This window comes from Nicotiana tabacum, chromosome 13 (assembly GCF_000715075.1).
Source record: "Nicotiana tabacum cultivar K326 chromosome 13, ASM71507v2, whole genome shotgun sequence".
Classification (NCBI taxonomy): domain Eukaryota; kingdom Viridiplantae; phylum Streptophyta; class Magnoliopsida; order Solanales; family Solanaceae; genus Nicotiana; species Nicotiana tabacum.
Window position 1 is genome coordinate 7,943,933 of NC_134092.1, and position 22,384 is coordinate 7,966,316.

At 39.1% G+C, this 22,384-nt stretch overlaps 1 non-coding gene across 1 annotated transcript; it reads left to right on the top strand.

Annotated features, from left to right (window-relative positions):
• Positions 1-1,725: 1,725 nt before the first annotated feature.
• Positions 1,726-1,832, top strand: LOC142168543 (small nucleolar RNA R71). Its single transcript, XR_012698397.1, has one exon. It is a non-coding gene; the product is annotated as a small nucleolar RNA R71 (small nucleolar RNA).
• The last annotated feature ends 20,552 nt before the right edge of the window (positions 1,833-22,384 follow it).

Sequence of the window (22,384 nt, forward strand, 5' to 3'; positions counted from 1 at the left end):
GCATAGACTTTTACACACTAAGTGTTATTTCTTCATTACTTAACCTCATCTTCAGCTTCCCTATTTCCCAATCAATCAGAGCTCTCCCTGTGGCCAAGAACGACCTTCCCAAAATTATGGAAATCTCCCCATCAACCTTGCAATCCAGAATGACAAAATCTATTGGAAACACAAATTTTCCAACTAGCACAAGTGCATCGTCAAGTATACCTGATGGCCTTTTCACCGTTTGGTCAGCTAGTTGTTGCAACATGGATGTGGGCCTTGCTCTTCCAATGCCTAACTATTTATAGATAGACAATGGCATCAGATTTATACATGCTCCCAAATCACACAATGTTTTGGCAAATGCATTGCTACCTATGGTGCATGGAATTACGAAGCTTTCATGGTCGGATAACTTCTCTGCTATAGGTCTTGACATAACCGCACTACAGGTCTGTCTCAATGTGACAGTTACCATGTTTTGAAAGTCAAAATTATGAGACATCAAGTCATTCATCATTTTTGCATCACCAGGCACCTCCTTCAAAGCATCAATTGGAGGAATGTTTACCAGAATTTGCTTAAGAATTTCCATGAAGTTTTTGTACTGCTCATCATTCTGATATTTGGCCAAACTTTGCGGAAGGGTGCTGGAGCTCGCTTCTTTCCTGTGGCTTGAGTTAGATCTTGCTTAAGCACTTTTTCTAATGCCTTCTCTTGCACTTTCTTAGCCTCCTCTGCAACCTCTTTTTCCTTGTTTATTTCCTCCTGGGCTGGTTGCACTCTCACTTTTGCTAGCTCAGTTGAATCATCTACCTCAATTGGAACTGACACAAGTGTTTCAGTTAATCGGTTATCATTTCTTGATCTAAATCAAGATCTATACCATTTCTCAAACTCACCGCCATAAGCTGATTTGGGCGCTGCTCCTTCGGATTGACATGTGTGTTTGCAGGTAAAGTCACTTGGGGATGATTATTCAGAGCCATAGATATCTGCCCTAATAGAATCTCAATGCCTTTTATCGCTGACTCATGTACTTCCACCTTCTCTCCCACTTTTCCATTCGACCCAATTAGTTGTTGCAGCATTCCTTTAATTTCAGACATCCCAGCATCTTATCTCACTAGTTGTTGTTGAGCTTGTTGATAAGCTAGCTACTGATTTTGCTGACTGTATCCTTGTTGCCTTTGGTAAGGCACTACTTGACCCTGTGGTCGCATAACTCCATGATTATTGGGGTTATTGTATTGTTGTTGTACCAGTCTATACTTCTAATTGTGCTGCCCCCAATTCTGACCACCTTGCCTCTGGCCTCCATAGCTACCCACATAGTTCATATTCTCCCGATAGTTTTGGTTGTCATTTTCACCACTCCACGAGCACACGTATGATTGATTAATGCATAGTGTACATAATCCCCCTTTAGTCATGTCAATAATGTGTACCTGCTTTTGGCCTGATTCATCAATCTTCTTGGTGAGGATACTCATTTGTGTCATCCGAGTAGCCATATTCTCAGCTATGGAGTTGTTCAGGTCCAATGCTACTGAGTGAACTATATGGGTGATTGTAGTGTCTCTCGTCATCCATCTTGAGTTTTGAGCCATTTTATTTAGCGGGACTTTACATTCTCTAAATAACTTGCTCAAAAATGCTCCACCTGCTAAAGCATCAACATTGGCCTTCAAATTATCCGCCAATCCCATGTAAAACCATTATCCCAACATCTGATCTGGAATGCCATGATGTGGACACTTAACCAGCATACCTTTGAACATCTCCCACGTTTCTTGTAATGTTTCAGTTGGTTTCTCCATGAAGCTCAATATTTCATCAACTTGCTTAGTGGTCTTATTTGGTGAGTAAAACCTGTTCAAAACATGCTTGACTAATTCCTCCCAAGTGGTAATGGAATTTATGGGAAGCGAATTAAGCCAAGTCTAGGCTTCTACTGTCATTGAGAATGGAAACAACAATAGTCTTATTGCTTCCGGCGTCACATTTGGTTGCCTTTGCATGACACAAATTGACAGAAAAGATTTCAGGTGCTTCTGTGGATCTTCAATGTAACACCCGGAGAACAGTACCGTTGTTTTGTAGCAGATGTAGCATGTTGTTTGTGATTTTAAATGACTCTGCTTGTATCTGAGGTACTGTAATTGCAGTTGCCAAATTTTTGGCAGTGGGTTGTGCCCAATCATACAAAGCTCCTTCTGGAACAAGAGGTGCCACACCTTGATTATTCGGTTCATTCACAATGTTTCAATTGTTTTGATTATCCAAAGCGTCACCCATGTCTGGTTCAATTTGTTCTCTTGGGTGATGTTGTTGTTTGTATTTCTTGTTTGCACGATTTAATGCATTCAAAGTTTTCTCAGGATCTGGTAATGCTTCAAACAATTCACCAGTTCTTGAAGGGTTTCTATGCATACACCTATAACACACAAGACCACAAACATTAAAATTTCAATGCAATGAATAAAAATGGAGAAAATTGACTAAACTAAGAAACCTGACAATTCTTATAGTTATAATTAGTAACAATGTTGCTTTCCCCAGCAACGACTCCAAAATTTGATCACGCCTAACTATGCCTACTAAGAGGTCTAGCGGTCGTTGCAAATATAATAGGGTTTACAAGTTCGTAGTCGAATCCCATAGGGAAATAAAGATACAACTACTAGTTTTGCACGAATTCAAGTAATTAACCTTCAGAAATATTATATAATAATTTGACAGATTACTAACTAAGATGAAAGTAGTTAAAAATGCAGTAATTTATAACTAACAAAGCAAATATTGTAGACAAAATTTTGAAGAGTCTAAGGTTATGATTTCCCCTATTGTCGGAATCTTCCCTGCTACGTTTTCTATACATTCGCCTAAATATTCTCTACCGATTGTTAAGTGTCGTAGCTCTCTCTCAAGAAACTACTATAATTTACTAGATGTATTCTCTCAAACTATGCTAGCTGGCACTAATTTACCGCTCACGACGATCGCACCAAGGATTTGTTATCTCTAATCCCACCTTTAAACCCTCTGTATCGATCTCTCAACTACTTTTGGAGTGGTGTTGTTCACTAATTACCTAAATGTATACTCTCTCTCAAGAAATATACACACTAAATAGGCATAATTAATTGAGAGATCTTTAATTAACAACAATGAAAATATAGTTGAACAAGTAGAGAAAAATCAAAGGCAAATCTATATTACATGTAGTAGAAAGTCATCCTCCAATAGGTTCCATCAAACCTTAGATTAACGAGTTTAGATGCTCATATATACAATAACAATCAACATAATGGTTAAAGACATAAAACAACAAATTAAAGAGATAAAGGAAGGAAAACCTCGTTCGATTTTTGCTCCACGGTGCTTGGCAATCTTTTTCTTCTCCAAAATCCTGTCCAACCCTAGAATAACTCGTTTGGGGAGTATTTATGTCAATCCCCGGATCCAAATTCTGGTTTGGGTCTTTTAACCTTCGACTTTTAATTATCGTGCTATAGAGCTCGCGAAGCCTGGTTTGTAGCGCGGTCGACCTGGATATAGACCTCGCGAAACCTGGTCTATAGCGCGGTCGACCAGGCTATAGACCTCATGAAGCCTGGTATATAGTGCGGTCAACCTAGCTATAGACCTTGCGAAGCCTGGTACATAGCGCAGTCGACCTGTCTATAGACCTCGCGAAGCCTGGGTCTATAGCGTGGTCGACTTGGATATAGACCTCGCAAAGATTGATCTGTAGCACGGTTTGGGTACTTGATGTTTTTGTCTCCTTTCTTGCATTTTTTGTCCATGTTTTGTACAACTTCCATTCAATGATTCATTCTGATATTCCTACACATAAAACAACACAATTTAGCACAATTGTCGCACAATAACTCACTAAACCAACAAAACATATAGCGAGTAATGTACTAACAGTATAGCATTTTGGCCTAACATCAGTGATTTTTATATGATGTTGTGATTTTTTCTGGTGTTTATTTTTATCTTTTGTGCAACTTTTCTTGTTGTTGGTAACTTGATAATTGTATAATTCATGTTGAAATTGTGAGCATGTGGCTATTGCCAGGCGGATTATGTTATTGGCACGTGAATTGTTCGTGCAGATGTGATATGAAATATGGGCATGAGATGCCAGGGAAATATAATGGTTATGTTATTGGCACGTGAACTGTCCTTGCGGTGTCGATAGAAATATGGGCAAGAGGTGTAGTGAAATTATGAAAGTGGGCTGAGACCCGCATTTTATGATTATAAAACGAGGTGTCACATAGTGACTTTTATTCGAAGGAATTATATTCAAAACGATATTTATTTGAAAGGAGTATATTTGCAAAATCTTTAATGGAAAGAGTTTTATATTAAAAGGATATTTATTCGAAAGAAATATATTCAGAAGTTATTTATTCGAAATAATTTTATGTGAAAGATTTATATTTGAATGACTTGTTTAATTGGTTGTACTTCTCTTTCTTATTCGTTTGAGTAATAATTATGATGTTCGTGCTGCCTTGTTATTTACATCACTAGTTGATTGTTGTTGCTGTCACTCCTATTTATTTTCCATTATTTTTGTATACTATATTGGATAGGTTATTTGACTAGTGAGTATCTTGACTGTACCTCATCACTACTCCATCGAGGTTAGTCTTGATACTTACTGGGTACCGACTGTGGTGTACTCATACTACACTACTGTATATTTTTGTGCAGAGCTAGGTATTGAAGATATCGGACTCGGACAAAGTTAGAGTGTGATCGAAAGAGCTTAAGGTAGATCTACTTGGTCGTCGCAGTCCCTTGGAGTCTTTCCATTTTTATTGAAATGTTAATTTCTTATTAGAACAATATTGTATATTTGAGATCATTTCATGTATTCAGTTAGAGTTCGTGACTCAGTATTACATGTCTTCGGAGGTTGTTATATTAGTTTCTGCTTTTGGTTTCTACCTTGTATTAAATTATATGTTTCAAAAATAAAAAATGGCTCAAAATGAAATTGTAATCGGCTTACCTAGTCTTAGAGACGAAGTGTCATCACGACACCTGAGGTGGGATTTTGGGTCATGATAAGTTGGTAACAGAGCTCTAGGTTCATAGGTTCTACGAGTCACAAACGTGTTTAGTAGGGTCTTGCGAATCGGTATGGATACGTCTGTAGTTATCTTCGAGACGTTACAGAATTGTTAGAAAATACTCACTTCTTTCATTCCTGTTGTGCGGAATTTGTTTAATTTGGAATTTGAGCCTTTGTATCTCTATTCTCTCACAGAGTGTGAGGACACGTGCTACCGCATACTGCTAGGGTTGCAATAGGTCGGGGTTGAGGTAGAGGCCGAGGAAATGAATGTGTCACAGCTAGAACATCGGTCAAAGGAGCAGTTCAGGAGCCGCCAGTAATAATAACCGCACGGCAGAAACCTCGTGCATCATAATAATAATAATCGCACGGCAGAAACCTTGTGCATCACGACAACAAATACAACAACAACAATGGCAATAATACAAAGTACGACAAGTAAATCAACTCAAGAACTTTTAAATCACAGGAAAATGTGGGACCAAATCACAAAGAATAACCACAGTAAAGAATGTTAGGCGTAAAGAGAACAACTCAACAAAAGGAAACTAATGTGTATCAACGATCCCACAATATACATTTCAACAACAGGGAAACTAACACGAGTCAAATAATTCCAAATAAAACAAGTCGACTAAGATATAGGATATCTAAAACTTCTTTTAAGGTTGAGAAATTAATAAGGATTTTCAAAATTTTAATTAAGGATAAGCAAGGGAAAGATAATCATAACCTCAATTAAGACTGAAAAAATTATAGAATTAAATAATACAAATTCCAAATAAAGATAAGCAGTTATGAAAAAATAGTATGGCTATAAAAGAGATAACAGTTTCAATTAAGGCACATATGAATCAAGTAACGATAATAGTGGATCATGAAGCAATTTATTCTAATTAAGCAGGTAGATGTGAATCTAGTAATTAAGATATATAATCATAACAAGAACAACTGCATATTCAATGAATACAAGGACCTAAGAACCCTAAAAGGCCAACTTTCCACAAATAAGTCTGTGCACGCACTCGTCACCTCGTGGAAACGGGCTACAATAACCATAGAAGACTCAAATCCTAAGGGGAAAATCCCCCACACAAGGTTAGGAAAGATACTTACCTCGAACCAAGCTCAAACAATCGATAAGAATGACCTTTCCTCAATTATCTGACTCCGAATGGTCCAAATCTAACCAAACACAATTGCATATCATGAATACAACTATAATAGCCTCATCTAATTAATGAAATCAATATTTTAACAAAACTTCCAGGCCCACGTCTCGGAATCAGGTAAAAGTCACAAAATACGAACACCCATTCACTCACGAGTTCAGTCATACCAAAATTATCCAAATCCGATGTCTAAATCCCAATCAAAACTCAAAACTCTTAGTTGAAGAACTTCTTCCCATTTTTCCCAAATTTTCAATCCAAACCCAAAATTTAATGAAGAAAACAACTATAGATTAATGCAATAAAACCAAATTGGAGTAAGAAATCGTGACCCACAAGATTCCTTTGAAAATCCCTCAAAGAATCGTCTTCTCCCGATCTCAAAATCTAAAATGGAGTGAAAATGAAATAACCCTCGATTCCAACCCCTTTCTGCCCAACGATCCTCGCACCTGCGATCATTCTTGGCACCTGCGAAAGTCACTAACTCCCACAGCCTCCGCACCTGTGAGTCTTCTGCGCATATGCGGGCATCGCAGATGCGGAACTTCCTCGCACCTGCGACTCCAGGCCAACTCTCAAATTCTCGCATCTGCGCTTCCATCTCCGCACGTGCGAGTCCGCTGATGCGCACAAATTCTCCGCACCTGCGGAGACTGCCAAGTCCAGCTCTTCTCGCACATATGCCTCAACCTTCGCATCTGCGGGCATCGCAGATGCGGAATTTTCCTCGCACCTGCGACCCCGGCACTCCTCCATTTTCTGCTTCTGCGCTTGCCTCTCTGCACGTGCGCTCTCGCACCTGCGATCTCTTAACTGCAGGTGCGAATATACCAGAAGCCTAAAGACTTAGCAGTAACACAAATCAAACTTTTAATCCGTTAAGCACCTAAAACACACCCGAGGCCCCCGGGACCTAAACAAAACATACCAACCAATACTAAAACACCATACGAACTTAGTTGAGCCCTCAAATCACATCAACTAATGTTGAAACTATGAATCGCACCATGAATCGAACTTATAAATTTCAAATCGTTCAACTTCTAAAACCCGTGCCGAAACCTATTAAATCAACCCGGAATGACATCAAATTTTGCAGACTAGTCCCAAATAACATAACGGAGATGTTCCAACTCTCGGAGTCGCATTCCGGCCCCAATATAAAAAAGTACACTTCCGGTCCAAATCTCCAAAAATTCGACTTTTGCCATTTCAAGCCTAAATCAGCTACAGACATCGGATTTATAGTCCGGACACGCTCCCAAGTCCAAACTCACCCAACGGAGCTAATGGAATAGACAGAACTCCATTCCGGAGTTGTCTTCACATAATTACGACAACGGTCAAAATCCTAAGACTTAAACTTCCGTTTCAGGGACTAAGTGTCCCAAATCACTCCGAAACATCCGGTAACCGAATTCAACCACGCACGCAAGTCAATACACATAATATGAAGCTTCTCAGGGCCTTATGCTGCTGAACGAGACTTAAATTCTCAAAACGACCGGTTGGGTCGTTACATCCTTCCCCTCGTAAACAAACGTTTGACCTCGAACGTGCTAAGAATTGCCTCGAAGTCTTGAAATCACTTAAAGTACATACCCAACACATACCCGTGGGTTACCCCTCATTACCCCAATCGACATAAGCCTGACGACACCATCCCAACTGTAATTTATCCTTTCTATCAACACTGATAAGCCTTAGAGTCAAAATTCTCACCTTTCATTTATCTTCAAAAGACCCGATTCTAAATCCATTACCGATATCAGTCTCAAACAGCGGTAACAACTCATTCCTACACCTACAAGGTACGACCACACAACAAGACATACCACATATAGGCCCATAATAACATTTCTGATCACAATAGCTGTCCTAAATCAAAACCAGCATCGGCAATTAGACCCATTTCAGACCTCCATAATTTTGACAATGATGCAAGAAACACGAAGACCTCATAACTATACTCCCGAATCAGCAAGTCACAACTAACACCATCGGGCACACACCCGCAAGCCAAAACTTAAGAAGCACATAACGACAATGACTGAATATGTAAAGAGAAACACATAAGAGAAATATCAAACAAGCCCGACAGGCACAACTTTATATCAATACCCTACTTGAAATCAATTCAAAAGGAAATATCAAAGTGCATGAACAAATCATAAGGATCTCATCCTGGTATCATCCTCCACCGCGGCACGCAGCCCGGCTCAAACATATCAAATCACATAGAGTCACGAGGATCTTGCATTCAACTATGAATCACAAGTCGAATACGCATTATACTAATGGAAATCCTCTACTAACTCAATTCCGCCAATAAAATTTCAACACTTGCTAAATTCTCACCGCGGTAGAGTATCAAATCACAAATTATAACCAATTTACTCAGGAATCACATCAAACCTACCATAATGGACAACGTGAATTCACTTTTAGTCTCGTAACTTTCAATAATGGATAGAAACAAACGATAGACATGGGATACCACTCATAGAGTCTCCCAACAGGGCAAACACATATACAGAATATTGAGTCATGAACTCACCCATAGGTGGAACAACAAATAGCGGAACTCGCCCCGATAAGAAAAACCAAATCAAATACGAATAGTGCCCCTTTGTAACAAATCAAAAGTACATATGTATGACATCATCTGGCGCAGTGGCCTCAAGCCCACTATATGAAACACATCAACGGGTCGGGCCTTCCCCTCTTGGGCACCCTCTACTCGCTTGAATATTCCACTGTGACACACCTGTCCGGAGTCTAGGACAATCTCTCACCCTGTGCCTGGTATCTCCACACTCGAAACAACCTCTCTGCTGACGTGGTTGTGGGAACTATGCGGTACGGATACTCTGAGACCCATGAGCACCTAAAAAACTGTGCGAAGCCTGAAGTGCAAACTGAACTGACTGACCCACAAAACCTCTACCATGTCGTACCCTACCTTCAAAATAAGGACCAGTAGATCTCTCCAGTCTACGAGGCCTCCTCACCTCCTTGTCCTCTCTCTCCTGTTCTCGCCTGTACTCTCTCTTGTGGCCTCACCTATCTTCTCTCTCCTGGTCCCACATGCCCTCTACACGGCAAGCGATCCCTACCACCTACTTAAATGAAACATCTGACTCTAACTCCCGAGCTATGCTAAACCGAATATCATGTCTGAGTCCCTCAATGAATCTACGGACACGCTCTCTAACTGTGGCGACCAAAGCAGGTGTATGCCTGGCCAAATCACTGAATCTCATGACATACTCTGACACTCACATAGTGCCCTGTCGCAGCTACTCAAACTCCGCGCACCATGCATCTCGAAGGGACTAAGGTACAAAGTCTCTTAGGAATATCTCTGAAAATCGAACCCATGTAAGTGAAGCTAACTCGGCTGGGCTACCCAACTCATATACCCGCCACCACTGGTAAGCCTCTCCCCTGAGCTGGAACGTAGTAAAATCAAACCCGCTCATCTCCACAATACCCATAGTACGGAGAATGCGGTGACACTCCTCCAGAAAACCATGTGCACTCTCTGAAGCCAAACCACTAAATGTAGGTGGGTCATATTTCTTGAACCTTGCAAGTCTAAACTGCTCTTCCTCAGATGCTGCTACCATGACCACGGGCTGCACTAGGACCACAGGCTGTGTCGCCCTGACACCTGGAACCTGACCAACATGAACTCGCTGCTCTAGGGTGTGGGCGGCGGGAGTCTGGGCTCCTCCCCCAATCTGTAAAATAGCTGGTGCAACCGGAATCAACCCCGCCTGAGCCAATGTACCAAGCATGATCAGGAACTGTGCTAAGGTCTCCTAAAGTCTGGGGGTAACAGCAGGCGCCTCTGGTACCTGCTCCCTAAGTGGAACTACTAGCGGCTCCTCAACTGCTGCCCTGGTAGGTGCTCTGATTGCGACACTTACTCCTCGTCGGCCTCTGCCTCTGCCTCTAGCGGTACTTGCTTCATGAGTGGCGTCGTCTATAATTATAGCTCGTGTCCTCACCATCTATGAGAGAATGGAATGATATAAGTTCAAACTCCGAGATAAATAGGCTCGCACGATAGGAATGAAAGAAGTGAGATTTTCCTAATAGTTCTGTAGCCTCTCGAAGATAAGTACAGACATCTCCGTACCGATCTGCAAGACTCTACTAAACTTGCTTATGACTTGTAGCACCTATGAACCTAGAGCTTTGATACCAACTTGTCACGAACCAATTTTTCCTCCGTTGGGTATCATGATGGCACCTAGTCTTAGGGACTAGGTAAGCTTAACAATAATTAAAACAACAACATTATTTAAATAGAATCTCTTAAATTCCCAAAACCAGTAGTACACATCATAAGCTCTACAGAGTGTTTGCTAGAAAACTTCTAAATACAACTACACAAAAATAAGAATAAACAGTGCAAAACGAAAGCTGGAAGGTGACTCTGAAGCCTGCGAATGTAGCAGCAGGTTTACCTTGAGTCTCCACAGCAACAATCCACACAGCTAGCTAACGAACAAGTACCTGGATTTGCACAAAAATGTGAAGAAGAGTAGTATGAGCACACCACAACGATGCCCAGTAAGTATCAAGACTAACCTCGGTGGAGTAGTGACGAAGAACAGTCAAGACATCCACTGGTCTAATAAATCGAACAGATATAAGTACATGAATAACAGAAGTATGATGTCTACATAAAGACTATGAAATATGGCTCACAATACAGTAATGGCATTAAAGCAAGAAACAACAAGAATCAGCTTAATATCATGAAAATGACGCAGACAAAATGAATGGAACACAACCTAAATTCGGAATCACGAATACAGCAAGGACAAGTAATAACTCAGTAATTACAACCGCTTTTACATAAGGTTTTAGTCAATAACTCCACGAGGTACCGAACCTCAGACAATTTACAATTCAGGGGTTTCAATACCTGAACCCTAACACTTGGCATCCTGTGCCCTCATAACACCTCAAAACCATACTGACGACTCACGTGCCAATAAAGCGATTCTCACATAGAAGACAAGTAAACAAGGGTGAGCATCTATGTTCAATAATATCAAGAACACCTCTTATCCGATAAGAGTGCTTAACTACGTATATGCTTGTGCAAGTGTCCTAACATAGTCCATACCAGCAAATAAGCATAAGGAAGAAGAAGAATGGACAACACGTAGAATATTTTCTCACAGTTTTCACAAGATAAAGCTCACACAGGTGCGTATACCACTACACAAATATCAACAACAAAAATGCCCCCAGGCCATCAATTATTACAAATCAATCTCTGACACAGCCCACCTTGTCTCGCTACGTGTGCAATAGTAACATAAAATCCCGCCTTGTCTCGCCACATGTGCATAATAATGTTCCCACCTTGTCTTGCCACATGCGTAACCCTCACATATATATATCCCACCTTGTCACGCCGCATGTGCAAATATCAATAGTAACAATAGCATGGCAGAAACCTCGTGCAACCCCATAACAACAACCGCACGAAGAAACACCGTGCATCACAATAATAATAATCGCACGGCAGAAACCATGTGTATAACGACAAAAAATACAACAACAACAATGGCAATAATACAAAGTACGACAAGTAAATTAAATCAAGAACTTTTAAATCACAGGAAAATGTCGGACCAAATCACAAAGAATAACCACAGTAAAGAATGTTAGGCGTAAAGAGAAAAACTCAACAAAGGGAAACTAATGTGTATCAATGATCCCACAATATACATTTCAATAACAGGGAAACTAACACGAGTCAAATAATTCCAAATAAAACAAGTCGACTAAGATATAGGATATCTAAAACTTCTTTTAAGGTTGAGAAATTACTAAGGATTTTCAACAATTTAATTAAGGATAAGCAACGGAAAGATAATCATAACCTCAATTAAGACTGAACAAATTATAGAATTAAATAATATATATTCCAAATAAAGATAAGCAGTTATGAAAAGATTGCGTGGCTATAAAAGAGATAACAGTTTCAATCAAGGCACATATGAATTAAGTAACGATTATAGTGGATTATGAAGCAATTTATTCTAATTAAGCAGGTAGATGTGAATCTAGTAATTAAGATATATAATCATAACAAGAACAACTGCATATTCAATGAATACAGGGACCTAAAAACCCTAAAAGGCCAACTTTCCACAAATAAGTCTGTGCACGCACTCGTCACCTCGTGCACACTAGCTACAATCAACATAGAAGACTCAAATCATGAGGGGAAAATTCCCCACACAAGGTTAGGCAAGATACTTACCTCGAACCAAGCTCAAATAATCGGTAAGAATGCCCTTTCCTCAATTATCCGACTTTGAATGGTCCAAATCTAAACCAAACACAATTGCATATCATGAATACAACAATAATAGACCTATCTAATTAATGAAATCAATATTTTAACAAAAATTCCGAAATTTGCCCTAAAAAGTCGACCTGGGCTCATGTCTCGGAATTAGGTAAAAGTCACAAAATTCGAACACCCATTCACTCTCGAGTTCACTAGTACCAAAATTATCCAAATCCGATGTCTAAATCCCAATTAAAACTCAAAACTCTTAGTTGAAGAACTTCTTCCCATTTTTCCTAAATTTTCCATCCAAACCTGAAATTTAATGAAGAAAACAACTATAGATTAATGCAATAAAACCAAATTCGTGTAAGAAATCATTACCGACAAGATTCCTTTGAAAATCCCTCAAAGAATCGTCTTCTCCCAAGATCAAAATCAAAAATGGAGTGAAAATGAAATAACCCTCGATTCCAACCCCTTTCTGCCCATCGATCCTCGCACCTGCGATCATTCTTCACACCTGCGGTCTTACCAGTCGCACATGCGGAAGTCACGAACTCCCATAGCCTCCGCACATGCGAGTCCTCTGCACATATGTGGGCATCACAGATGCGGAACTTCCTCGCACCTGCGACCCCAGGCCAACTCTCAAATTCTCGCATCTGCGCTTCCATCTCGGCACGTGCGAGTCCGCTGATGCGCACAAATACTCCGCACCTACGGAGACTGACAAGTCTAGCTCTTATCGCACCTGCGCCCCAACCTTCGCATACGTGGGCATCGCAGATGCGGAACTTTCCTCGCACCTGCAACCCCTGGCACTCCTCCATTTTTCCTTTTATGCGCTTGACTCTCTGCACGTGCGCTCTCTCATCTGTGGTCTCTTCACCGTAGGTGCGAAAATATCAGAAGGCTGAAGACTTAGCAGTAACACAAATCAAACTTTTAATCCGTTAAGCACCCGAAACTCACTCGAGGCCCCCGGGACCTCAACCAAACATACCAAACAATCCTAAAACACCGTACAAACTTAGTCGAGCCCTAAAATCACATCAACTAACGTTGAAACTACACCTCACACCATGAATCGAGCTTATAAATTTAAAATCTTTTAACTTCTAAAACCCGTGCCGAAACCTATCAAATCAATCCGGAATGACGTCAAATTTTGCAGGCAAGTCCCAAATAAAATAACCCAGATATCAACCCGGAATCGCATTCCAACCCAGATATAAAAAAGTCCACTTCCGGTCCAAATCTCCAAATATTTGACTTTCGCCATTTCAAGCCTAATTCAGCTACAGACCGCGGATTCACAATCCGGACACGCTCCTAAGTTCAAAATTACCCAACGGAGCTAATGGAACAGACGTAACTCCATTCCATAATTGTCTTCATATAGTGCCGATTACGGTCAAAATCCAAAGACTTAAGCTTCCGTTTCAGGGACTAAGTGTCCCAAATTACTCTGAAATATCCGGTAACTGAATTCCACCACGCTCGCAAGTCAATACACATAATATGAAGCTGATCAAGGCCTTATGCCGCCGAACAAGACTTAAATTCTCAAAACGACCGGCCAGGTCATTACAAAAACTCAACAAAATAATATTTCACCATTTAACACTTCTCCTCAATATGATTTACTGCCTTTATAAGTCAATACCAATTTCAATGACATGAACTGAAAAGCAATTCATCAAGGAACAACACCTTCTTTAATCTAAATTTTTATCAAATAGTTTAATGCCTCCTTTTCAAATTATTTAATAAATTATTTGCAGAGGAAATATTTGTAATGAAATTATTTCCACGAAATGGAAACTTAACAAACACAAAATTCACATAAAAGACAAGTGAAAATCACACCAAATTATCATACAAAAACAACCTCGACAAACAAGGAAAAGAGGCATGACAAATAAGGGATTTAATAAGTTCCAACAATTTTCCAATTTAATACGTTAGAGTGTCAACGAATTTTAACCGATATAATTTGCACAGATAAACCAAGTACGTACTAGTCATCTTGCGTACATGATTTTTAATCACACAATTTTCACATAAGACTCCATGTCTAAGAGGAAATTCCCCCACATAAGGTTAGGCAAGATACTTTTCTTTTTGAAGTTAGGCCGATATTCCCAAAACCTTCTTACTTGAATTGACATCTGGACAACTGAAATCTAACCAAATTAATTCAATTTAGTGAATACTAATTATAGGAATTAATTTCATATGAAAATACTAATTTTCCAAGAAAATCCGAAATTTAACTCAAAAATCGCCCATGGGACCACATCTCGGAATCTTGACGAAATTTAACTCAATTACGAGTCCACCCATTTGAATATTATCAAATTCCGATTACAACTCGACCTCCAAATCTAAAATTTTGGTTCTTGAAAAGATTTGCAAAAATCTTGATTTCTTCCATTTAAATCCGAAATAAATTTTGAATATAACCATCGATTTATGAAATATAATCACTTTTGGATTTAGGACACTTACTATAACGACCCGAATTGTTGTTTTAAGAATTTACGCTTTGTTCAGTGACTTAAGGTCTCGAGCAGCTTCATAATATGTATTACGAACCATGTGTGTTGTCGAGTTTAGTTTTCGGAAGATTCAGATTTTAATTTAAAGAATAATTCTCATTTCTGAAGCTTAAATGGAAAGAGTTGACCGGAGAGATGACTTTTGAGAAAACGACCCCATAATGGAATTTTGGTGATTCCAATAGATCCGTATGATGATTTTGGACTTAAGAGCATGTCCGAAAAATTTATTTGGAAGTCCGTAGAGAAATTTTGCTCGAAATGGCGAAAATTGAATTTTTGGGAAGTTTGACAAGGGAGTTGACTTTTTGATATCGGAACCGGAGTTAAATTGTGAAAATTTGCATAGATCTGTTAAGTCATGTATGACTTGTGTGCAAAATTTGAGGTCAATCGGAATTGACTAGATATGCTTCGGTGCAAAATATAGAAGTTGGAAGATTTGAAAACACATAATTCGATTCGATGTGCGATTCGTAATTTCGGCATCTTTTGAAGCCTAAACTAAGTTCGTATTATATTTTGAGACATGTTGGTATATTTTCTTAAGGTCCGGAGGGCCTCGGGTGGATTTTGGAAGGTTAACGGATCAATTTGGACTTGAAGAAAAGCTGCTGGAATTTCTGGGTAGTAGCTGATGCTTTCGCTTCTGCAGAAGTTTCATCGTGGAAGGGACCTCGCAGAAACAAGGAAATTGTTGCAGAAGCGTCTGGAAAGGGAGTTGGGTAGAGGCTGGCTTGAACATGCAGAAGTGAAGCTGGCAGCTTGCTGGTTTGTTTTTACAGCAATGCCCGAAATATTTGATGCGCATAGCTGACTGTGGAAGCTTAATCTCGGAATCTATAAGGAATATGGAAATTATCAAAACATGAAAGTTGTAGCCCTTTGATTATAGTTTCCATAATAATAAACCATTCATAATTTGGACATTTGTACAAAAAAATTATGATCGATTGACTGAAGTTAGTAAAGCAGATTTTGGCTATAGCAGTGTACATCACAAGAAATTTCTGTTGGATAGGGATGACTTTGGGAGCTTATATCTCGCAATCTATAAGAATTTTGGGCTATGAGAAAAAGCATGAAAATTGTAGCGCTTTGTATCTAGTTTGCATAAATCTTACCCGTTTGGAAGTTGGAGTTGAGTACAAGAAGTTATTGTTGATACACTACAGGCTGTTAACGAAGAGTTTGATGTTTTCAACATAAGCATGTAAAGATCCAAAGGTCCATTTTTAGTTCTAGAGATCTAAATTTGATTTCGAGACTTTCACAACTTTTATAATCAATTATATGAGTGATCTGGAAAGTTTGGTATAATTTTATCAAGTCGAGATTGAGCTTTAGCGCGAAACATGAGTTAATTGTTTAACGAGTGAAATTGGTATCACATTGTGCAAATGAGATACTAATTGAGTTTCGATTGAACGAGTAGGTTTGTATTATTATTTCTGACTCATAGGAACAAGAATCGTCGAAGTTCGAGTTCGTATAATAGAGTTAGACCCTTTTAAGTGAAAATAAAACTTATTGTGTAAGCAGTCCTGGCGCGCACCTTTAGCTACCAGATTTGATACTTTTAGTGATGGGATTGGACTTGTAGCGACTAGAATAGTGTTTTTTTGGGCATAAACTTAAGGACCAAAAAAGGTCATTTCCTTCATTTCGTTTTGGATTTTTGGAGCACGGTTCTTCGGCGATTTTGAGGATTTCTTCAAGACTTCAACTTGGATTTGAGCTGTTCGTAGGTCAATTCAAACAAGAAGGAAATTTTGGAATATTGGCCTAATTCAAAAAGGTAAGTATCTTGACTAATCTTGAGTGGGGGAAATTTCCCTTAGGCCTTGAGTCTTATGTGAAATTTGTGTAATTGAAAGTCATGTACGCGAGGTGACGAGTACGTACTTGGTTTATATGTGCAAATTACATTGGTTAAAATCTTTAGATGCCCTTATGTATTAAATTGTAAATTATTGGCACTTATTAAATCCTTTAATTATCTTACCTAAATCCTTGTTTTGTTAGATTTGGTTTTATATGATGATTTGGTGTGATTGCCACCTTGATTTTTATATGAAATATTATTTTGTTGAGTTGTTCACTCCCGGATATATTTGTTAAGATTTTGTGCACATTATGGTCGAGCCATGGGCTCCTTATTGTGGAAAATAATGTATTGTTGAATTTGGTGGCGAGTTGTAATATTTGAGCACTTGATGTGCAATCTTTGATAATTTATAATATTTGAGCGCTTGATGTGCAATCTGTGATAAATTGTAATATTTGAGCACTTGATGTGCACATTTGTGATATGTTGTAATATTTGAGCACTTGGGGTGCAATGTATGAGATGTGATATTGACATGTTATATTGTTGTGAAGTTTTGTTCGGGTGTTTGCTCGAGGTTTCTGCCGTGCTATTATTAATATTGATTTATGCACATGCGGCGTGACAAGGCCGGCTATACATATGTGTGTGGGTTTGCGCATGCGGCGAGACAAGGTGGGAACATTATTATGTGCGTGCGGCGAGACAAGGCAGGCATTTACATTATTATTGTACACATGGCGAGACAAGGTGGGTTATGTCGACAATTGAATTAAGATGACTTGTGATAGCCTGGGGGCATTGTTGTTGTTGCAAATTTACTTTGGGACTATGAGGTAGTACCTCGGGAGATCCCCCTGTCATACATATTTACTTTTGGGACTACGAGGCGGTACCTCGGGGGATCCCCTGTTGAGCATTTACTTTTGGGACTATGAGACGATATCTCGGGAGTGCCCTTTTGTTGACATCTCTCTATGGTTGCACTTGCCTTTGGTTATTTTTTATTTCCGTGAGAGGAAAATCCTTATGTTCTGCCATGATGTATTATTTGATTTTACTATGTATTTGTATTCCTTGTTGTATTGTGTTGGCTTGGGCATTTTTGTTCGAGACTCTGAAGATTTATATTCCTGGTTTTTATCGATTTTTGATGACTGAGTGGTTTTAAATAAAAGAAGTTACTATTATGTTTTGAATTAATAAGTTTTACATCCGAAGCAAAAGATCATCTGATCTTTTATTTAAATTGAAATGTCATTTTTCTTCACTCCAACTATTTCTAAAATAAACTCATTTCATTGTTGAATTCTTACTCGGTTTAAAAATGATAACCTTACTTTATTGAAAATAAATTAATCGTGCGGATTTTATGTATAGACATATTTGGCACGAGAGTTATCCGTGCGGTTGTGAAAGAGCTATGGGCACGAGGTGGCGTGGAAATATGAAAGTGGGCTGAGACCCGTATTTTTATGATTATGAGATGAGGTGTCACAAGGTGACTTTTATTTGAAAGGATTATATTCAAAATATTATTGAAAACAATTATATTAGAAAGATATCAATTTGAAGGAATTATATTAGAAAGAGATTTATTTGAAAGAATTTTATTCTGAATAGTATTATTTGACAAACATATATGCGAAAGATTTATAATTGAAGAACTTGATTTAATTTGATGTACTTGTATTTATTATTTGTTGAGCAATATTAATGGTGTTCTTGTTGTCCTGTTGTGCATATCACTGGTTGATTTGTGTTTCCCTTATTGTTATTTGTTTCCTATTATTTTGTATAATATATTGCACAGGTTATTAGACTAGTGAGTGTCTTGACTGTACCGCGTCTCTACTCCATCGAGGTTAGTCTTGATACTTACTGGGTACCGACTGTGGTGTACTCATACTACACTTCTATACATTTTTGTGCAGAGCCAGGTATTGGAGATATCAGACTCAGACAGAGTTAGAGTGTGATCAAAAGGATTCAAGGTAGAGATGCTTGGTCGTCCCATTACCTTGGAATATTTCTATTTTATTGTACTGTTAATTATTAATCAAACAATATTGAGTATTCGATCCTTGAGATCATTTCATGTATTTAGTTAGAGTTCGTGACTCAGTATTACCAGTTTTGGGAGGTTGATAGAATTATTTCTGATGTTTGTTTTGACACTAGTATTTAATTATATGTTTAAAAAACATTGGCTTCAATTATAATTATAATTGGCTTACTTAGTCCCAGAGACTAAGTGCCATCACGACGCCTGTGGTGGGATTTTAGGTCGTGACAAGTTGGTATCAGAGCTTTTGGTTCATAGGTTCTACGAGTCACGAACGAGTTTAGTAGATTCTTACGTATCGGTACAGAGACATCTGTACTTTTCTTTGAGAGGCTACAGATCTAGTAGAAAAATTTCCACTTCTTTCATTCCTTATCGTGAGGCATTTATTGAGCTTGAAGAATATATCATATGTTCTTTTGCATCCACTCGTGTATGAAATTGCGCGCTCAGTATCAACTATGCACCAATGGGTCGTGATACTACATAGGGGTTATAAGGGAGCCAGGGTTGCTCAACTATTGTTACCACGTGTCGTCTAGATCGAGGATGCGGAAGTATTGAGAGATCATTCAGTTGTGCATATTTGGATGCAGCAGGTTCTGGCATCTGGTTGATAAGTACAATCTTAAGAATGTTTAATTAGTTGCCTAATTGTTACAATCGTGGTAGGGTCATGAGGTGGATATAGTTCTAAAGATAGTTGGTGGTATTAGAGACTATGTGGTTCGTATGGGATTTCCATTTAGTGAAGGGTACATACTAGCAGGCAAGGCACTGGAGGAAGCTAGTTTAACTGTCATGAGGATGACATGCGCCAAATAAATGGCTTGAGGTGTCTTATGACTGGTATCATACGAGTGGTGAAGGTTAGTATTGTGGTTCATCAGACTGTGTCTTATGGCTTCGCGCCAAGTGAAGGGAGTCCGCTATCAACGATCAGATTGCGGGGTCATGTGTTATATAAGTTTTGGCGTGAGATGTATTTATGTTATATTGAAAAATTCTTCGAAACTTGTATACGATTAAGAGCTGAGATTTGTAAGGGATGATACTGGGACTTGCGGTATTCCCGTGTCCTTACTAATTCTATATTTTAGTATCAGTAGTGTCATTGAAACAATTTCAGAATACTCAGAGTGCTCCAGTACGTTCTTTTAATGCACCACCGATACATGGTTCCTATAATGGTTATTCCAGTTATCTGGCACATACCCAGTATGAGCAGCCGAAGCTGCAGAGTGGTTGTTATCAGTGTGGTGATACTAGGCACATCATGAGAGATTGTCCCAGACTTGGGAGGAGTGTATATTATCAGAACACATAGGCTATGGGGCCCAATGCAGTTACTATCCCACATGCATAACCAGTTAGAGGTGGAGGACATGCGGGTAAAAGGAGCCCTAGAGGGGAAGGCCCTGCCCACTAATATATTTTCTATGGTGTGGCTGAAGCCACTACACCAGATGGTATCATTACAAGTATGATCCCGATCTGTTATAAAAGTATATTTTTCCTTAATTTGATTCGGTTCTGAATATTAAGGCGAGTCCTCCTATTATGCTCTGCTTATGGGCGGCTTCGTAATTTTGTGAATCACTTATATGTTATCCCTGTTGGGAGATTCGATGAGGTTAGCCCGTGTCTATCATTTTTATTTTGTACACCATAGAGGACTATAAGTCCAAAAGTGACTTTCTATTACTATCTACAGTGAGTTTTGATGTGATTTCAGAATAATTGAGTTCAATTTTATGAATTACATGCCCTATTTGGTATGGGGGTTCATTGTGTGTTAAGAGAATTATTTATGGAATTGATTAAAAATAATCAACAAAGGAAATGGAAAAAAGAAATTAAGTTGGCACAATGTGCAAAATACTTGTGATTCAGAGTTGAGTACGAGATCCTCACATTTTTATATGATGTGAAATATTTAAACAGGGCTACAAGCCGCTGTGAAAGTTATATAAGTACGAGGTCATTGTGGTGAAAACGTTATGTGTTTAAATTCTCCTTTTGTGAAATTAAATTTGAACTATAGTAGTTGTAACGAACCGACCGATTGTTTTACTTTCTAGAATTCTGTTCCCCTAAATAAGACTTCCCGTACTTGCTTTTACTGATTTATGACTTGCGGGGATAGTTCGTTCGGGATTTGGAAGAGTTTGGGTTGAAATCGGAATACTTGGTTCCTTAAGGTTGGCTTGAAAGGCCAACTTTGACTTAGTTCAACATTTTGAGTAAACGACCTCAGAATCGGGATTTGACGGGTCCATTAGGTTCGTATGGGGATTTCAGACTTGGGCATATGTTCGGATCGGGCTTTGGATGACCCAGGAGCATTTCGACGCCTAATATAAAAGGTTAGTTCTTGAAGTTCCATAAATTTGGTTGGGAATGGGTTTTATTGATTTTGAGGTCCAAATGGAATTCCGAGACTGGGAATAGTTACGTAATGTTATTTAAGAGTTGCAAGCAAAATTTGGTGTCAATCCGAGTAGTTTAAGTACATTTCGTAGCAATGGAAGGAAATTGAAGAACTTGAAGTTCTTAAGTTTGATTCAATTAGTTTTGGGGTGCGGTTCCTAGGTTTAATGTTGTTACGGGCGTTTCGAGAGTTCGAGCGAGTCCGTTATGATTCCAAATTTGTTGATATATTCGGGCGGCTCCCGGGTGCCCTGAGTGTCGATCGGACGAGGCTCGGACAATTTTGGGAGCAGAAGCAATAACTGAAGATCCGCAGTTCTTTCATAACCGCACATGCGGTTGGCCAGCTGCAGGTGCGAGACAAGCATCCGCAGATGCGGCCCCAGCCGGCCCAGCCAATTCCGCAGATACGGCCCCAGCCGGTCCAGCCAACTCCGTAGAAGCAGACACCTGGTCCGTAAAAGCGGATCCGCAAGTGCGGCCTATGCACCGCAGGTGAGAAAATCGTTGGGGCAGTGAGGTTCAATTAATACGGGACATAAGCCATTTTCACTCATTTTCTCTCACTCTTTGGGCGATTATTGGAGTTTCTTGAGAGGGATTTCCACCTAGCTTTTGGAGGTAAGTAATTTCTATATATTTTGAGTTCAATACATAGATTTTGGGTAGATTTCAACATGAAAATTGGAAAAAATCATGGGTTAGATGAAAAACCTAGGGCTTGACAAGAATGCGATTTTTGCCATGAAATTGACCATCAAACTTAGTGATAAACGAGTATTTATGTTCCTTAAGTCATGGGTAACAACTTTCTTTAAAAAAGTTTGAAATCCGAGCATGTGGTCCCGGGGGTGAATTTTAGGAATCTTGCAATTTAGGTTGGGAAATCACTTAAATGGTGGAATTGTGAACTTTTG